The sequence below is a fragment of the Antechinus flavipes genome, chromosome 6, assembly GCF_016432865.1.
Source record: "Antechinus flavipes isolate AdamAnt ecotype Samford, QLD, Australia chromosome 6, AdamAnt_v2, whole genome shotgun sequence".
Lineage (NCBI taxonomy): Eukaryota > Metazoa > Chordata > Mammalia > Dasyuromorphia > Dasyuridae > Antechinus > Antechinus flavipes.
The window spans coordinates 181226984-181248035 of NC_067403.1; the positions used below are offsets into that span (position 1 = coordinate 181226984).

Genomic DNA, 21052 nt, shown 5'->3' on the forward strand with positions numbered 1-21052 from the left:
CAAATGAAAGGGAGGCAAGAGAATGATAATGGATCCTACTTTAGAGGAAAGAAACTTTACCCTGGTCACTTTTCAGATGAGAAAACTAATGCCAAGTGATGGGTCATGCCTCATCCAAGGTCACACAGGTACTAAGAGCCAGAGCTTGTCAAGTACAAGTTTTTTATCTTGTTTTTTTTAATATTTTATTTTATTTTATAATAACTTTATATTGACAGAACCCATGCCAGGGTAATTTTTTTTACAACATTATCCCTTGCACTCGCTTCTGTTCCGATTTTTTCCCTTCCTCCCTCCACCCCCTCGCCTAGATGGCAAGCAGTCCTATATATGTTAGATATGTTGCAATATATCCTAGATACAATATATATTTGCAGAACCGAACAGTTCTCTTGTTGCACAGGGAGAATTGGATTCAGAAGGTAAAAATAACCCAGGAAGAAAAACAAAAATGCAAATAGTTCACATTCGTTTCCCAGTGTTCTTTCTTTTGGGTGTAGCTGCTTCTGTCCATCATTTATCAATTGAAACTGAGTCTTTGTCAAAGAAATCCACTTCCATCAGAATACATCCTCATACAATATCGTTGTCGAAGTGTAAAGTGATCTCCTGGTTCTGCTCATTTCACTTAGCATCAGTTCATGTAAGTCTCTCCAAGCCTCTCTGTATTCATCCTGCTGGTCATTTCTTATAGAACAATAATATTCCATAACATTCATATACCACAATTTACCCAGCCATTCTCCAATTGATGGGCATCCATTCAATTTCCAGTTTCTAGCCACTACAAACAGGGCTGCCACAAACATTTTGGTAAATATAGGTCCCTTTCTCTTCTTTAGTATTTCTTTGGGGTATAAGCCCAATAGAAACACTGCTGGATCAAAGGGTATGCACAATTTGATAATTTTTTGGGCATAATTCCAGATTGCTCTCCAGAATGGTTGGATTCGTTCACAACTCCACCAACAATGCATCAGTGTCCCAGTTTTCCCGCATCCCCTCCAACATTCATCATTATTTTTTCCTGTCATCTTAGCCAATCTGACAGGTGTGTAGTGGTATCTCAAAGTTGTCTTAATTTGCATTTCTCTGATCAATAATGATTTGGAACATTCTTTCATATGAGTGGTAATAGTTTCAATTTCATCATCTGAAAATTGTCTGTTCCTATCCCTTGTTTTATCTTGTTTTTAAGGAATGAGGAGTGTTTGGGTTTATTTTCAGACTGAGGAGTAGAATTGAGTGCATAAAGAGAGACTGAAGTAGGAAAAGAGAGAAGGAATGATAAAAAAGAGGAAAAGAAGAAATGTGGAGCCAGAGGAGGCAGGCAGACCTGGCCTTAGAAGTGAGAAGGACCCAACTCTTCTTCAGAGATTGGAAAAAGGAAAACATGGAGGACAATTCTGTGGTGTGGTGTAAGAAAGAGAAAGGATCTTACAATACATGCCTCTATCTTCCCAGTAATGTAGACTTGGTCCTCTGCTGAATGAGTGGGAAGGAGATGAAGAGGAGATTTGAGGAGAGAAGAGAGGATATGTAATAGTCACTATGGGAAGAGTGATAAGGGAGTTATTAAAGAATAAAAGAATTTCTGTGCAGAGTGTGTAGAGTGAGGGTCTAGTTTTTTTTTTTAAATAGATTAAAAGGGACAGCTAGATGGCACAGTAGATAGAGCGCCAGCCCTGAAGTCAGGAGGACCTGAGTTCAAAAAAATAGATAAAATGCATCATCCTAAGTAACTTTTAATAACTTGATTTAGCAGTTCATGGTTAGGATCAGAGAAAGATGGTAGGAGTAACCCAAAATTGGAGTTTATTTGGCATCAGTAGTGAGATGACAAAGAAGTCAGAAGTAGAGGGCAATGTATGGTTGAACTGATTAACAATCACATCAAGACTAGGAAGGGGTAAAAATGATGTACTGGGAGACTAGAAGGAGATGGAGAAAACAAGTATCATGGAAGGAAAAAGACAAGATCAAGAAGAGTGAGTCACAAAGAGAAACCAATGGGGAACTGAGGTCCAAAGAAATGAAGTGACCTCCTCAAATCCCCAGGAAATCAGTGTCAAGAGTTCTTCCAACTGTTCTCTTTTCTTCCTATCAAAACTGGGACTCTGAGCTCTGATTGATGAGTCTATCTCACCTACAGTGATTTTAGCATCAATTCTACAGGCTCCACGGAACCAATTGTTAAATTTCCAGTGATTATTTCTATATGATAATTTACAAGTGACAAAACAGGATCTGATTTATTTTTATCATTGTCTAGACTTAAGAAAATGATGGAGAAAATATAACCAATGAAGATTAAACTTAGAAATGTGTCAAACTTCCTTTTCCCTCTCTTCTTTCCCTCCCACACACACATGGTTGTTAAACATTTACCCGCATACCCCTGATTCCGGCCCACTATACTACTTCAGGGTTATCTCCAAGTCATGCCACAGTACATGCACCCTCTCTTTCCCTTTTCCCCACACTATCTCCTTCCCATAATATACCTTGTCTTCCCCTTAGAGTATAAACTCTTTGAATACAGGCTATATTGCTTATTTGTTTTATTATCCCCAGCACCTAGCACAATGCCTAGTATATAGGAAGCACTTCACAAATGCTTTTTTCTTTCACACATTCTTTCATTCTCCTATCCATCCATCTATTCCAGGCCTGTCTCACTGACCACAGACTGTAATTGTGTGTCTTCAGAAGTTCTGATTGTGAAACTGGCAGCTTTCCCAAGGACATCTGCCAGGAGACAACTGAACTGGTGATAGAAACGAATGTGACTATTTCTGTGCTAGAGTGAGGAATTTGCCATTTTAAATGGACTCCATGATGTGTTTTGAAAAGAATGTGTATATCATAGTTAATGTCAGACCTCCCACTTTGGGAGAGACAGGCTGTATTTTGTAAGGACCCTTTTTATCCAATGAACTCACTTGTTCTACTCTCCTTGCCCTTAATCTCCACCCTAACATAGTTCTCTTTTTTTGGTTTACAAGTTTAATTATATTTTATCGATAAGGAAGGAAGCCAGACAGACCTAAAGAGACAGAAATCTTGTCTTACTGAAAGACTAACGTCTATTTCTTGGTTTGTCTTAGTTCTTTTGGAAGTCAAATCAAAAAGAATAGGACTAATGAGTCACTTTTTAGTTTAGAATTCTGATTCACTATCCTTCCCCCCCCCCCCCAGGCAATTGGGGTTAAATGACTTGCCCAGGGTCACACAGCTAGGGAGTGTTAAGTGTCTGAGGCTGGATTTGAACTCAGGTCTTCCTGATTTCAAGGCTGATGCTCTGTCTACTATGCCATCTAGCTGCCCTTTAGTATCCTTTCTCAGTAAATAATAATAGCGACAGTAATAGTGGTAGTAGTGGTGATGATGATATTACTACTAATAAAAATAATAGCTAGTATTTACGTAGCACTTTAAGATCTACAAAGCACTTTACAAATATCTTATTTGATCCTCACAATCATGCAGGAGGTAAGTGTTATTATTATCCCAAGTTTACAAATGAGAAAATAAAGGCTGGAGTTAAACTTGAGCCTTTTTGATGGTAGGTTTAATGTTCTATTGGCTATGGCGCCACCTATCCGCCGAGGCTATAAAACCCTTTTCTTATAGCTGCCTATCTCTATCACTTCCCCTACCACCAAATCAGGATGGGAAGGGGGTGAGCTTGGTTGGTAACTTTAACTTTCTGGACACCCTAACTCCAGTGTGTCCTCCACTGCTTACCCCAAATGGATTCTCCCTAGCTGAATTTATTCAGTTACAACTCTGCGATTCAATTTTTTTTTCAACTGCCTCAGCAACATACATATGAACCCAGGATTTAAAATCAGAAAACCTAGATTTGAATTTGAAATTCCTTATTTGCTAACTATATGATAATGGCAAATTATTATTATTACTATTATTTTGCGGAGGCAATTGGAGTAAGTGACTTGCCCAGGGTCACACAGCGAGGAGGTGTTAAGTGTCTGAGGTCAGATTTGAACTCAGGTCCTCCTGACTTCAGGGCTAGAGTTCTAACCATTATGTCACCTATCTGCCCCGATACTGGCAAATTATTTTTCTTCTTTGGGTCTCCATTTCTTGAACTGAAAAAGGAGAGGAATGGCCTAGATCAGCTTCTTTTCAATTTTTTTTTATTTTTAAATTTTTTCTTTTCCCTAGTTACATGTGAAAACAATATTTTTTTATTATACATGTACATTCATTTTTTTTTTACATATTTCTTCATGAATATGTTGGGATAGAAAAAAGTAGAACAAAAGAGAAAAATCATAAGAGGAAAAAAAGAAGAAAAAGGTGTGTGTGGTGGGGAAGTGAACACAGCGTGTGTTGATTGACATTCAGTCTTCTGGATGCTGATGGTATTTTCCATCCAAATTTTATTGGGATTACCTTGTATCACTGAACCACTGAGAAAAACAAAGTCTGTCATAGTTGATCATAACACAATCTTGTTGCTGTACATATACAATGTTTTCCTGGTTCTGCTCATTTCACTCAGCATCTGTTCATATAAATCTTTCCAGGCTTTTCGAAAATTAGCCTGTTAATTATTTTTTAGAACAATAATATTCCATTATTTTCATATACCACAATTTATTCACCCATTCCCCATTTTCCAATTCTTTGCCACCACAAAAAGAGCTGCTACAAATATTTTTGCTCATGTGGATCTTTCCCCCTTTTTATGATTTCTTTGGGATATAGACCCAGTAATGGTACTGCTGGGTCAAAAGATAGGCACGGTTTTATAGCCCTTTGTAGCCCAGCTTCTTAAACTGTAGTTTGCAGCCCCCTATGCGGTCTTATAACTGAAAATGAGGGTCACAAAATTATGATTTGTTATCAGTAAATGTTTGATTGATATACCTATATTCTGAGGGTCATATAAAAATTTCTTGGACAAAAAAAGATTTCCAGTGGAAAAAGTTTAAGAAGCATTGAACTCTAGGACCTCTGAGATATCTTCTGGTTTGAGAGCTTTGATCCTACCATCTGTTCTCTAGTCCTAAGTAAGGACAAATACAATCAGAGTGCTTTGGGTGGGGGTTGTTCCTTATCCCTGATATTAAGAAATGGCCCAAACGATCCCAGTGCCCCAATTTAGGGTGGTGATGAGCCTGGACTCTTAAAGACTCAGATCACAAACCCATCACAAGCTCCTGCAGGTTTTCTTAGACTAGAAAACCTTCAAGTAGAGATCTAGAGATGTACATCCAGTATCCCAAGACCAGCCTAGCTAAAAGTGGATTGTTTCATTCCAGGCTGAATGCTGACTGCTGAATCTTATGGCCACAGCAACCTACAAAGGCCATTTGCTATATGATAGAGGCATGGTATGAGCACATATATGAGCACAACAGTGAAATTTCAAATCAGGGAAGTATTAAAAAGACTAGAACAATAGTTATTCTTTATATATAGTACATTCTTTAGGTGATAGAAATCTATTTGTAATGTATGATGTATAACATGTGAATGTATGTATGTATATGTATGTGCAAGTATAGAGAGACATGCAGAGATATGAAGACAGATAAAAAGAAAGTGAGACAAAGATAAAGAAACAGAGAGACAAAGAATAACAGAAACAGAAAGATAGAGACAAAGAGATTCAGAGATAGAGAGAGACAGACAAAGATATAGAAAGAGCAACAGAGACAAAAAGAGACAGAAAGAGAAAGATAGCTCTTTGAGGACAGAGATTGTATCTTTTATATTTATATTTTCAGATATCAGCACAATTCCTGCATTATGTAGGCTGTTAATAAATGTTAATTAACTATTAAATATGTTTAATAAATATGTATGTATTATAATATACAGTTAATATAAATATACTTATATTATATAGATGTGCTATATATATTTATGCCATACAAAGAACTTTACATATGTAATCTCATTTGAAGCTCACAACAAGCCTATGAATCAAGTGCTCTTATTATCTCTATTTTCAAAGGGGGAAAACTGAATCTGAAATTGGCTTGTCCAACTTACTTGCCCATGGGTCATATAATTGGGCAAAATTCAAATTCAGATATTCCTGACTCTGTTGCATCTCCTAGCTGCCGGCCTCACGTTCTTCTTATGCTTGCTGTCATCACTCTGGCTAAGCAGTCATATCCCACTGAGACCTCTGAGTCAGTATCATAGGCCATCATTATAGATCAGGAAACTGGGATTCACAGGATGAGTGACTTGACCAAGTTCAAACAAGTGGTCAGTGTCAGAGTTGGATTTTGAGCTCATATCCTCAATTCTAAAACTAGTGTTCTTCCCACTGTGTGAAGATGTTTTCATTAACTCTGCTGAATGCCCAGGTGTCTATTAAAAACCTATCACTCTTCGTTTTTAATTTTTTTGTGTCTTCATTGTCACACTGAGTGAACCTTAAGGATCACCTGAATTCCATTTCCCAGACTGTCTCCCTGATGCTGATAATGGAGGCATAACTGGCCACTTCATCCTGCTTTTCCTTAGAGAAGAGAGGCCTCTTCTGAATCACAGCCCATCCTTTGAAGCAGGTTGCAGTCTACTTATGGTGCTCTTTCTCTCAGAAACTCCATTGTCACAAGGGCAGGCAAACCAAGTTGTCTAGGCTTTTTTTTTTCTTTAAAAAAAGATGCCAAAATCAAATAATATTATTGCTAACTTATAGGTTTATACCCTCAATATTTTATGAACTAAATTGTTGCATTGAGAAAGGAGGAAATACTATGTAGGCATTTTACTTGTGTAAAAAGTTAGATTAGAAATAAAGTATTTCATAAACATACTAGTTACAGCGTGATTCATATGCTTAAGGCAAATGATGTAGTTGCTGGATACTTTAAAAAATCTTGTTCTATCATTTCTAGTATTATTCTCATGGTAATTTTGCTTTAATGGAAACATTATTTCATTGATTTAATTGTATACTCCAGTGGTGTTCATCATTGGGTCACCAAACCCCAATCTGAGACTTCCCCTTGAATCCTGAGACTTCCCCTCTCAGGCTTCCCTGTATCTTCTCTGAATGAAATCAGGGATTTTTTTTCACTTTTTCCTCAATTCCTAGCACCCTGAGAGGCAGTATGACATTGTGGATAGAGATCTGTCCCTCCAAGTCAGCACAGGTCTGGGATAAGGTCCTATTTCCAACTTGTTGAACCCTGGACAAGTCCCCCAAATTCTCAGTGTTCTAGGCAGCTCTCTAGGATTATAAATTGTAGAGAAAGTGTCAAGCTGATTTGATGGAGGGAGTTCACTATAGCAGTGACATGACAGGCTCAGTCCCTATTCAACTCAGCACTTAATACAGCATTGCATTTAGTAAATGCTTCACCAATGCTTGGTGACTGACTGTTGATCAGACATACTGGAAGCCTTCTAGGTTTTCTCTTAGATATAGTTCTTCAAACATAAACTGCTCCCTTTTCCATTTCTAATCACTTTTCCAGCTTGATACCATTTTGTCACATCTTTTGCATCTTTCACTGATAAAAATGAGTAGCAATTAAATTTAAGCCCCCATGTATCTGTCTGTTGTTCTTTGGATCAAAGGAAACTTCACTTTTTCTCAGATTGTAGATTTCTATGGTTCCCCAACATTTAACGTCACTGAGAGAACATTGGTGTTAAAAAAAAGGCAATTGCCTTTAGAAGTTTACAAGATCCTACTTTGGTAAGGTTCATTCTTTTTGAGATGACTATTTTAGCCAGGTTAAAACAGACCTAAACGAGAAAGAAATTTTGATGCTCCCAAGAAAACACTGGATGGTGTCAAGAGCTGATGAATAATTTTGATAAGAAATACCTATCACCAAGGCTGAAACAGTATAAACTCAGAGCTGTGATACTGGGCCATGGGTTATATGAAGGTATAGTGGGGTTTTTCTGCTATACTAAAAGTATCCTAAAATATTATTATAATAATATACATACAATTATATTATTCATATATATGTGCTCTGTTCTGACTTTAGGACATCACCAGTCATACCACATTAAGGACAGTTGATAGCAAAGTATTAATGTTATCATAATAAGTAACAATCAACCAATCCTCAAGTATTTATAAAGCACTTCTTATATTTCAGAGATATATGCTAAGAACTAGGGATACATAGATTCCCCCTAAAAATTGTAAAAAAAAACAGTTCTTACCTTCATGGAGTTTACATTCTAAAAGAAAGTAGGAGTGAGTTTATCACATATAAATCAGATCATTTGAGTTATATGGAGCAGATGCAAGGTAACTTTAGAGGAGATGGCACTAGCAGCTGGAGGACTTGGAAAGGCCTCCTGGAGGGTGTAGCAGAGTCTTAAAAGAAGATGAAATTCTAAGAATTAAAGGTTGGAAGGGAGAGACTAACAGGCATGGGGAACAGCTGGTGTAAAAGCAAAAAGATGAGAGATATTGCATGAAAGAATCTTCAAATAGTCAAGTAAGGCTGAATTACAGAGTGGAAAGAGGGGAATCGAATGGAAGAATACTGAAAAGTAGAAAGTGGTCAGATTGTAAAAATGGCTAAGTGCCCTACCTTTCCTCCCTGTAAAAAGAATTTGACATTTTATGAGAAGCCATTATAATTTATTGAGTAGGAAGATGATAAAATCAGAGTTTCATTTTAGGAAAATCATCTTGGTAAAGAGCAGATTGCAATGGAGAGAGACTTGAGGGAGAGAATTCAATGAAAAGATTTTTGTAATAGTCCAGGTAAAGTTAAGAGAGCCTAGGCTATCATATTGGCTATATGAACAGAAAAAAAAATCAAGTGAAAGAGATGGTATCAAGAAAGAAATGACAAAATTTGACTGGATATGTAGGATGTAGGAGAGAAAGGCGTAGAGGATAACACCAACGTGGACATCCAAATGGAATCTGGATAACTAGAAGAATAGTGATGCTCTCAACAATAATAGTGAAGTTGGGGTGAGGAGAAGATTAGGGACCAGGGAAGTGAATGAATTCTTTTTGGAGATGTGTTGAGTTTAGAACAAATGAAGGACATTCACTCTGAAATATCTAACAGTCATTTGCAGATATGTGTCTGAAGTTCTAAAGAGAGACTCCGGATGGATGAATAGCTGGAATCATTAGTGTAGAGATGATTCCATGGAAATTGATGTAATTACAAGGAAAATAGTGGAGAGAAAGCCGAGAAAAGAGTATAGGACAGAGCCTTGGGGAAGATCTTCAATTAAAGAAAACATAGTAAAAGAGGCTGAAGAGACAAGAGAAGAACCAAGAGGAGGCATAGTCAGTAAAAACCATTCATAAAGAAAAAGTGGTCAGCTGTGTCCAATGCTTCAAGGAGGTCAAGAGGAATAAAAATTGATACATGGCCATTAGATTTGACAATTAAAAGGTCATTGGTAACTTTGGAGAGAGCAGCTTCAGTTAAATGATAAATCTGGAAGAAAAATTGAAGAGAATTTAAAAGAGATCAAGAGAAGGTGAGGAAAAAGTGAGATAATAGCTGGTGGGCATGTTGTGTATCATATGTGTATATGTGTGCATGTGTGTGTATCTGAAACCAAAAAGTCATTCTCTACTAAATAAAAGATCAAAGGATATGAACAAATATGTCTCAAAAGAAGACTTGTAAAGGTGTTAGAAACTGTAAGAAAGAATGCTCCAAGTCATTAATAATTAGTAAAATGCAAATCAAAACAACCTTGAGATGTCACTTCAAATCCATCAAATTGGTGATGACAAAAAATAGGAATAGTTACTGTTGGGTTGTGGGAAGATAAGCACTCGAAGTGCATTGTTGATGAAACTGTGAATCAGTGCAACCATTTTGGAAAGTAATAAAACAAAGTAATTAAATATCTATATTCTTTAATCCAGAGATCTCATTATCAGACATATATCTCAAGGTTACTGATCAGAAAAACAAACCAAATATATATACAAAAGTATATGTAGTTTGGTTGCTCTTTGGGTCTAGTTCCAAATTGTTCTTTAGAATGGTTGGATTAGTTCACAGCTTTACCAACAGTACAAAAAATAAGGACCAATTCACAAATTTGCATGTCATCCTTGCTCAGAGCCCATGCTAATCTTCCTTTATCATTCCAATTTTAGTATATGCACTGGCAAGGCAATCATAGGCATACTTGCATACACTTTTGTCCCAGCAATAGCATTACTAGGTTTGTATCTCAAAGAGATAAAAAAAATTTAAAAAGGAAAAAGGACCTATTTGTACAAAACCATTTATAGCAGCTCTTTTTGTGATGACAAAGAATTTGAAATTAAGGAGATGCCATCATTTGGGGAATGATTAAGCAAGTTTTAGTACGTGATTATAAAGGAATTCTGTTGTACTATAAAAAATAACGAGCAAGATACTTTCAGAAAAACTTGGAAAGGTTTATATGAGTTGATACAAAGTGAAATAAGGAGAATCAGGAGAACATTGTACACAATAACAGCAATATTATATGATGATCAACTGTGAATGACTTAGCTATTATCAACAATACAATGATCCAAAATAATTCTGAAGGACTTATGATGAAAAATGCTTCTATTTTAAGAAAAAAGAATTGATGGAGTCTGAATACCGATCAAAGCATAGTATTGTTTTACTTTTGTGCATTTGTTTTTTAAATCTGTGTTTTCTTTCACAACATGACTAATATGGAAATGTTTTACATGACTATATATATGACCTACATCAAATTACTTGCTGTCTCAATGAAGGTAGAAAAGAGAGAAGAAAGGAGAAAATTTGGAATCCAGAATTTAAAAATTTTGTTATGTAAAATGTAAAATGTTAAAATTTGTTTTGGATGTAAGGGGAAAAATAAAATATTGAAAGAAAAGAAAAAAGAAGAAAGTGTCTATATTTCCCCAAATATTTATGATAAGACTTTGGTAGTAGCGAAGAATTGAAAGAATCATTCCCATCAGTTAGAGAATGATTAAACGGTAGTACATGGATATAATGGAATATTACTGTGCTGATATATATGATGAATATGCAGAACCATGGAAAGATTAAAGTGTACAAATGGAGAATGAAGTAGAGCAAAAAAAAAAACAACATACACAATGACTACAACAATGGAAACTGAAAGAATAGATGCTACTAGACAATCAAGACTGAATGTTGCAAAATTACAAAGAACAAGCTCAGCCCCAAGGAAGAAATAAGAGAAGACATACTCCCCTCTGCCCTGTACTTCTTTGTAGTAGTAAGAGGTCCACAGATGTGGAATGTCACATTTATTTTAAAACTTCTTTGATGCATTGACCAGTTTTGCTAATTTTTTCCCTTCTTTTTTCTTTCTATCTTTGTTTCCTTAAAAAGATTACTTGTTATATAGGATAGTTTAGGGACTGGAGATAATGTTGTAGGGTATTAAGGAAAATTTTTAGCAATGTAAAAGCAAATGAATCAATATAAATTTATTTTAAAAAAAGAATGGAGGGGGACATGAATATGTAGGCAGCAGAAAAGGAAAAAAGTATGTTTTTATGGTGGGAGCAATCTACTGAAGAAGACAGGAAGAAATGACATAATCTACTGAAACACGTGGGGAGGAATGAGATCAAGGGGTTGGCCTTGGCAAGCAGAAGAGCTACCTCATCATTAGATATTAGAATGAAGGAGATGGGGAGGAGGGGGTGGCGAGGAGCAGGAATGATGTCAGAGGGATGTGAAGAGGAGGAGGAGGAGGGGTAAAGCGGCAGCCCTTGGCAAATAGCCTCAATATGTCTCAGTGAAATAAGAGGTAAAGTTCTTAGCAGAGAAGGTGAATGAAAGGAATGTTAGGAATGGCTTGAAAATAGAAGATTTTGGTACACCTACTCTGGTGAATGGGTTAGGCAATCCTCAACTAAGAAAGTATTTGCCTTGCTATATTGAGAGCATAGTTGAAATTAGCTTGAATAAATTTGTAGTGGACACAATTAGCTTGGTTTTTCCTCCAGTTCCAGCAGCACATGAATAGAAGCAAAGGAGGTGGATGGTGGGAATAATCCAAGGTTAGAGTTTAACAAAATATGACTGGGCGTAGGAAAAAGAAGCAAAAAATTCAAGAATAGGAGACACTGTAGATTTGAACTGATTCATCAATAAGTTAAAATTGAAAAAGGAGAAGAGTATAGTCAGAGCAGCAGGGAGGGGAAGATGACCTGGGATAGAACTGAAGAGTGAAAAGAATGAAGGAAATGATGAGGTTTTTAGATAATGTAATGAGACAAAGTATAGCCAGAGTTCTTGAACATGGAAGTGAAACAATTGTGGGTAATGGTAAGATGGAGGATGTGATGGTCTCTCTGTGTAACTGAATGGAGTTGAGTATATTAAGGAAATAGAAACTTTTGGCATTTAAGGGAACATTGTGTATATTCTAGTAATCTAGAATGGAGGAAGAAATTAGGGTATAGTGAAAGAGTGAGCTGGGCACTGAACTCATAGAGAAAAGAATGAAAATCTAATACTATCAGAATGTGGATTTGATGATAAAGGTGGATCTGGTGAACTTCAAAGTAAGAAAGGTTACTGAATTGGAAGATTGCAAGAGAGGGAGGAATGGGAGGAAAAAATATTCCTCCCCAAACATTCCAAGTCCTGATTATTCTAGGAACTGTGCTAAGTACTGGGGATACAAAAACAAGAAAACAGCACTGTCGCTCCTCTATACTCTCAAGAAATTTATATTCTAATATAAGGAGACAAAAGGGGTAGTAATTAAAGTATGGGACAGGCATATGGTACTGGAGGAGGAGCTGGGAAAGAAGAGTGAACATTATGGCTGGGCCTTCTCATGATATGGAAGTTCTAAGAAGGGATTTTTTAAACTGAGTTGGCCTCAGGGTGGATAAGCACAGTATAGTTGTGCTAGTTTGCATATAATAATAAAAAAGGAAAAACCTCAGTATGTTGGTTTGATCCTCTATAGAATGTTTCCTGAAGGACTTGAAGAGAGATCACACAGGATAAGAAGGCCTAAAGAGATTGTAATCTGTACTGGTGGGCGATATATATGTATTCATGAAATCTCCTTTCCATAAAAGTTTCGTTATAATATAAAAAGTCTGTGTTGCAAATATGAGTAATATAGTGGCACAATAGATCAGATATAAGAAAGAAAGGTCGTTTGTTCCCAGCCTAATTTGGACATATAATTAAGAAATAAAACCACTAATGGAGCTGCAGAAACATCAGAGGTTCAAGCTTTCTTCTTACAAAGTCTGTTTTTTGTCTCCCTCTTTACCCAGAAGCATAAAATGAGAAACAGATATTTTAATGCTTTCATCTTTTCTTTCCCTCCTTCCTTATGTTCCTCCTTGAAAGGGGACTTTTTAGAAGTATAAATACTTCACAGAGGCCTTAAATTTTAAAATAAGAATTTTTTTTAATGATAAGGTATTAACATGGAAAAAGAAATGATGAATTTTATACCATTAGCATTTCAGGGGAAATTAGGGATAATTTGTTGGTATCATGGATGGACCACTGAATTTAGAACCTAGACTTGAAATCTAGCTCTTTCACTTACTTAACTTCCTATGCAGACTTGGATACTTCCCTTCCCCTCATCTGGTTCCAAGTTTGACCAAAATGAATAATACACCTTTGGATTAAAGCAGGTTGAACCAACTCATTTTGGTTTGATCTACCCAACAAAGTACTCAAGCAAGCATATTTTTCTGCAAAAGTGTTTGCCTTTCTTTTTTTCATAAATTTCCCAGTATTAGAGTAATATCTTTCAGTTCAATAATGCATGCATGGTCTCCAAAAGGCCACCATTAGAATACATTATAGTTCAATAAATGTTGAGTGAAAGGAGAGGGAGGATAATGGAAAGTTCTTGAGGAAGAGGGAGTTGTAGCAAAATCTAGTTTCCTAAAATGACTTTGATCTAGGAAGAAAAAGGGGAGAAAAAAAAGAGGAGGAAAGAGAAAAACAGGGAGGAAGAAAATGAAGAAGAAAAAAGAAAAGATTCTCTTACTACCCAACTCATAAAGGAAGATGGATGCCAAGAAAACAGACCTGGATTCCATTTGAGTCTTCATTTGTGTCAGCCTCAGTTTAAATATAATTTCAAGTGGTCCCTTGTACTAACTAATCACAAAGAATCTGAACAACAAATGCTACACCCAAATTGGGAAACCCTGATTTGGAATCAGTGAGACCCAGGTTTAAATTCTACTACTAACTCTTTTTTTTTTTTTTTGAAAAACATTTTTTTTTTAAATTTTGCTGAGGCAGTTGGATTTAAGTGACTTGCCCAAGGTCACACAGCTAGGAAATGTTAAATGTCTGAGGCCAGATTTGAACTCAGGTCCTCTTGACTTCCAGGCTGGTGCCCCTGGCTCTTACTAGCAGTATAACCATTGGCAAGTCCCTAAGTCTATCTAAGCTGTAGCTTGGTCAGTTTTATATGGTACAATAATACACCATAATTCTGACTTTACCTTGTAGTTACAAGATTCAAATGGATAAGACACTTTCAAAATCTGAAATCATCTATGATAGAGATGATGGAGGAGTATAGATTATGTTGCTGCTGCTTCTGATGACGCTGGTGGTAATAGAGGTGATATTGACAATGATGACTGAAGTGATGTTGATGACGACAATAGAGGTGGAGATGGTAAAAATAGCATTGATGTGAAGGATATAGTGACAATTATGTTGATGATGACAATGTTGATGATCAATGGTGATAATGATGGAGATAGAAATGGTGATAAGAACCATGACAATGATAATGGTATGATGGTGGCAGTAATAATGAATGATGCAGATGGTGCTTAAGATTTCCACTAAATTTCTTACAAAAAATTGTATGAATAATTATCTACCTGTAATACTATTTTGAATTTATCATTTAAACAAATTAAAAGAAAACTATAATTCTGGAACACAAAAGAAGGCAGCAATACATAGATTGGTCCTTTGACTGAACCCTATGTTTTACTGGCTTGGTTGTATGACTCTAAGAAATCTTAATGTTTTAAAAATTCCTTTGCCCATTTGTTTAAAAGACAAATGAAGCACATTTCCTATGCAAAAAGGCTGATTTTATTAGGTTCTCATTACTTCCTGGCTTTCTACCTCTATAAGAATACCAAATAAACTGTTTAAAAGGAATCCATTCAAAAAGTAACTACTATGGACCAAGCACTGTACTAAGATACAAAGGCAGAATGAAACAATCCATGCTTTTGTGGAAGGAATATTTTAGCACATTATGCCTATCCAAGATAGGCTATATTTTTTCTTGAAAAGTTTTGAAACCATCTTCCAGACTTGATTGAATTGGATCACTAAAGATTCTGCCTATTAACATAATTTCCTAGTTAGCCAAGTATAAAACAGCTGTTAGAAGTTTCATAAACTCTCCTTGAAGATTGACTGTGAACACCACATTCAGAGATCAGAGTGGAGAGTAGCTGGGGAGCCTCAGTGTTTAACCTTGTTGAATATTATTTTCTGGTTACAAATTTCTTTTTCTTAACTATTGAATGGCTTATGAGGGTCTCATTTTGTCCCAATATTCAAGGGCAGTGGCCTGAGTCAGATTCAACTGAAAACACCTGCTCTCAAGGAATTTAAATAAAAGATTACAGCCAAATCCAATAAATAGCATACCATCCAAATTCTTGAAGGAAAATTTAAATGAGTTACAGGAAGAAATATATAATAAAACTATATTAGTATAGTGGACTTCAATTTATCCCTCTCATATCTAGATAAATATAACCGTAAAATAAATAAGACAGAAATTGAGATGAATGGAATCTTAGAAAAGTTAAATAAAATAGACCTCTAGAGGATATTGGCTGGGAATAGATAAGAATATATCTTTTCAGTTATATATAGCAACCTCACAAAAAATGACCACATATTTTAATGGAATATAAAAATCTCACACAAATGCAGAAATATTAAGATAAGGAGATTCAAAATGTGGATTGAATAGCAATAGATACAAGGTCCCTGGAGGAATCAGGGTGTAGCTAAACCCAGCTATACAGTCAAGATTATATTAGGCTGAAACTAGTGATTGCTGTTAATGAGATCAAGTGGACTACAAGCCCACAGCTTTTTTGTTCTTCTATTCCCATAGACTGCTCTGCTAAAGAAGCTCTTGCTATTTAAAAACAAAACAAAATTGTTCAATTTCCATTTCTTCCCATTCTTTTCAGATTAGTTGGGAAGAAGGAGAGAGTAAAATAAAAGACAGGAAGAGGACAAACAACGTTGTTGCAGTCTGCTACTTGAACATTGTTCTGAAATGTTCATTTGACATTTCTAATGCTGTTTATGACATCTACAAAAAACAACAGAAGATGGGAATAGAAATTATTGGAGGGACTGTGAAAATAAAAGCACAATAATACACCATTGGTGAGGTCTGAATTGATCCAACCATTTAGGAACACAAATGAGAATTAAGAATGAAAATGACTTAAATGTTCATAGTCTTTGATCTAGAGTTACCATTGCTAGACATATATCTCAAGAAGGTAAAAGACAGAAAATAGGTCCCATCTATATCAGAATATTTATAGCAGCATATTTAGTGGTGGCAAAGAACTAAAAGCAAAGTAGATGCCTATCAATTGGGGTATGGTTAAATAATTATAATACATTGATTTAGTGTACTATAAGGAACAATATGGATAGACTTATGAAAAGATGCTTTTTGTTGTTTAGTTATTTCATTCTTGTCTGACTCTTCATGACTCCATTTGAAGTCTTCTTCCTAAAGATACTAATTAGAGTGGGTTGCCATTTACTTCTCCAGTTCATTTGACAAATAAAGAAATTGAGACAAGCAGGATTAAGTGATTTTCCCAGGGTCATAAAGTTAGTGTCTGAGGCTAGATTTGAACTAAGGAAGATTAGTCTTCCTGATTCCAAGGCAATGGTCTATCTACTTTGCCACTTAGTTGCTTCATGAAATAGAGTAAACAAAATACGAGTAACTAGAGAAACAGTTTTTTTTTTTTAAATCAAATCAGAGAAATAATGTACATAATGACTGCAACAATATAATGGGAAGGGAAAAAAAAGTAAAAACTGAATACTTTGTAATTATAATGTTTAACTTTGGTTCTGAATAACAGATATAAAAAGCCATTTGTCTCTCCTTTGTTTTGTCAAAGACTATGGGTAAAGATCACTATATATACCATTTGGTTAAGGTATTAATTAGTTTCAAAAAACGGATTTTCTTTTTTATTCTCTTTTATAAGAGATAATTCTAAGAGTAGTGACATAAAAACAATATAACAATAAAATTAAAATAATTAAACTTGTAGTGGAAGAAACATATAAATGGATAGTGTTCATGAATGAGCAGTGAAGCGCATTTCTACACGTTTGTGTGTAGAATCCTAGAAAGAAATAATCTGGCTAGGTTACCTGAAACAAAAAAGTGTGTGGGGGGGTGTTGTTTAGAAGGTATCTGCAATGTGCTGAGGGATAGTGAGGACTAAATTTCATTGAGTTTGCATTATGCCCTGATCTGTTCCTTCTGGAACTCCACCCAAAAATTGAGTAAAGCTATATCAAATGCTTACCATCCAAAATAAACAAGCACATCACATAACCATTAGCAATGAATTATTGAATTCTATAGTTATGAGAGTTCATGATTCAGGAGATCCAGATCAATTAGAGAAAATATCAACTGAGGAAAAATTGGGACATGAGATTGTTTGAAATGGTTGAAATATATATATTTTTAAATTGTAGCATCATACCATCAAACACAGAATAATTTAGATAAGGACACTTTCTTGCTTGAAATGGGAGGAGAATTTTTTTTTTCCTTTTATTAATCACTTTTCTTTTAAGCAGGTCTGTCTCAGTAGCACAAACTTAATAACTGATGATAATCACCTTATAAAAATATTTTTCCTCAATGATTATGAGTTTTAAGTAGAATTTTAATTCGGTTCCTTTCTCTTTTTTCTGGAATTTTTCTTCTCTTTTTTTCTTTCAGACGCTCATTTTAGAAACATTTTCTTGGAATTGTCTTTATTTTATTTTTATCTAGCTTTCTTATGTTATTTTGCTACATTGTCCCATGTATGTTCTATAGATTATAATCAACCCTCTTTAATAGGATTAGGATTACAAATGTAGATTGTTATTGCTGGAATGATTGATTTAGTATATTGGTTCAGTATATTGGCTCCTGCTCATTAGCATGCTGTTCTGAGCTAACAATCTATTCACATGCTAATTTTCTTTATATTTATTCAGTGAAGTCATCTACATTTGCATGATTTTGTTCAAGTCCCTTTAGAGTGTTACTAATTTGCATACTTGTCTTACAGTATTATTGCTACATCTTAATCATAAACCACCATTGCTTGACTCTTTTGTTACACATTTATTATGTGGTGTGACATTTGCTGAATATTTTTATGGATACTTGAACAAAAATGGAGGGGGATGTTTGTAAACTATTATCATGTGTGATGGGACCACCATCCACCTGGGTCCTCCCCAGGATTCACAAATAGGTGAAACTGTTTTTTCCCTTAAGGATGACATAACTAGTCCAGATGAGACTGATTTAGGAGATAAAGGCTCAGATAATGACTGATTTGTCTGCAGATTCATGGTGGCTGCATTGATGTGGCTTCCAAGTTACTTAGGAACATAGGGGAAAAAAAAAATCCTCCACATGTAATCAGCACGTTGGCCATGTCCCAAGGTCAGATTATCAAACCTATCCTGTTGAACAAACACCCAAACTAAATGTAACAGTGTTTTGTTTTGTTTTTTTTTGAATATACTTTCTATACTATGGCTAAGTAAATCTCTATTTGTTAACTGCTGAATGGAACACAAATGTCTCGTTTCATTCTAATAATGTATCCAAATTAATAGAGGGCCCATCTATTAAAGTCATGTAAAAGGTATCCTTAAATTCTATACACATTTAGTGTCTAGATTTTAGGAGTAAATTCTGAGTGTGAAAATACCTCCCCCATTGTCCCTCCCCCACTATAAGTTCCTTCTAATTTTAAATTTTAAGATTCTGCTTTGCTAAAATTGTTTTTTTTTCCCTCAATTTTAGGATTTTGATCATAATATACTGAAAGGGCAGATTCTCAGTAAGAGTTTCAAGTTGAGGTAAGGAGTAAAGGACCTTAATAAGATTAGTCAAGGAAAACAAATAATGTAGCTCTTTGTAAACACTTTTGGCTAATTGGCAGAAAGCATGTTGGAGAGTTTTAATTATGTTATTTTTTTCTTTCTGAACTAGACAAACATCATCAAATATTAGCATTTCCACATTCGAAGAACAGAAAAAGAGAATTTTACATTAAAATGATTCATTATATATATTTAAAATAGCAAATAATAAATTCAAATAATTTCCACAGATATCCTATTCTTCAGTGCTTCCCTCTTAGTCTCCCAGTGTTTAGCACAGTGTCTGGTACATAGGTGCTTAATGAATGTTGATTGATTGATTAAGTCTCCTTTTTGTGTATGTTTAATGTTCCATTGACCCACATCATCCCTCTCTCTCCTTCCTTTCTTTCTCTGTCTCTCTGTCTGTCTGTCTCCCTTTCACCCTTCCTCCCTCCCTCTCTCTTTGTGTCTCTCTTCTCTGTGTGTGTGTCTCTCTGTCTCTGTCTCTGTCTCTGTGTGTGTGTCTACCTCTGTCTCTGTGGTGTGTGTGTGTGTTTTTTTCTCTCTTTTTGTATCATTAGCACAAGTCCTCTCTTCCTCTCAGTGCTATCTCTCAAATTTTTTTTTTCTTCTAAGCAATAAGTACACTCAAGCAAAACAAATTCTTAAAACACACATCTTAAAATACACTTGTTTCATTTTATAATTCTCGTTTCTATACCAAACAATTTTTTGGGAATGTGTTCAACTCTCCTTTGTTTCAGTTAAGAGTGAAATTCATTTGATGGTTATAATCATTGTATCTTCCTCCATATTTGTATACTCTTCTTCTCATGCACTCCAATTATGAGAAATAACAGAATCCAAATCCTTCTTCCTCCTTTATGCACTAATGTATTTATAATCAGTGGTCTGCTGGTAAATGTTTAACAATTGGCTCTCAAGGAAAAAAGTACAAGAAATTGCTTATAAATTTAATATGTATTATTAATATTTTCTTAAGTCTAGACAATCAACAAAACCATAAATTGAGCCCTGGTTTATAACTTTGTGATTTCTGAGGTATAAATGCTCACACTACTTCCAAATGCTCATAAATGTTAGCCTTCTTAGTCTGGTACCTGTAGAGGGGCTTCAGATGGTTATGTCCATGTGGAGGTCAGAAGGGAGTGATTACCAGGAGAATTATGCTATCATGCAAGGGAAGTGTCTTGGCAGTCTCTAATAGCTTCCAGTTGCCTAAGTGTGTGTTTGGGAAGAATCGTTTTGAATTGGTTCCATAACTGGAACTGAAAGCATCCTTAAAAATGCTAGTCAGCAGTGGCTAGTTCTTTTTTTATTCTTCTCTGAGAGACTTCAGTGAGTTTTTTGTTCATACTGTCTTGAAGTGACTATGCTGGATAGGGAAAGATCTCAGGGCCTTCTTTCTCTCTGATGTCATATGGTCCCAGAGAAATGTGTCTGAGTCCTTGTCCTTTTTACTGTTGTTGTTGTAATTAATTTTTTTCTACTCTAGTATAAAGAACAAGGATTTCAATTATGAAAGAGTGAGCTATGGGAATTGGAGGGATCAGAATGCAGGCTGGTGTTTCAGCCCACCTAGGATCAATGCTCTAAAAAGCAAGAAGCAATCTTTGAAAATAACCTTTGGGTGCTCAGCAGGACTTCTTATTTTGGACAAGACTGATAACCAGATACTATGAAGGAATTGGGCTATTCTGACTTACTTCTCTAGAGACTGAGATAGTTTAGGAGAATAATTGTCCTAGAATAATTGGGGAGAAATGCTGTATTCTTATTATTTCTGGTAAGTAAATAGCCCAGAGGGGCAGCTAGGTGGCACAGTGGATAGAGGACCAGCTGTGAAGTCAGGAGGACCTGAGTTCAAATTTGACCTCAGACACTTTACACTT

At 35.5% G+C, this 21052-nt stretch overlaps 1 non-coding gene across 1 annotated transcript; it reads right to left on the reverse strand.

The window, feature by feature from the left end:
• Window positions 1–10020: 10020 nt before the first annotated feature.
• On the reverse strand, window positions 10021–10124 carry LOC127542197 (U6 spliceosomal RNA). Its single transcript, XR_007948585.1, has one exon. It is a non-coding gene; the product is annotated as a U6 spliceosomal RNA (small nuclear RNA).
• Window positions 10125–21052: the final 10928 nt, after the last annotated feature.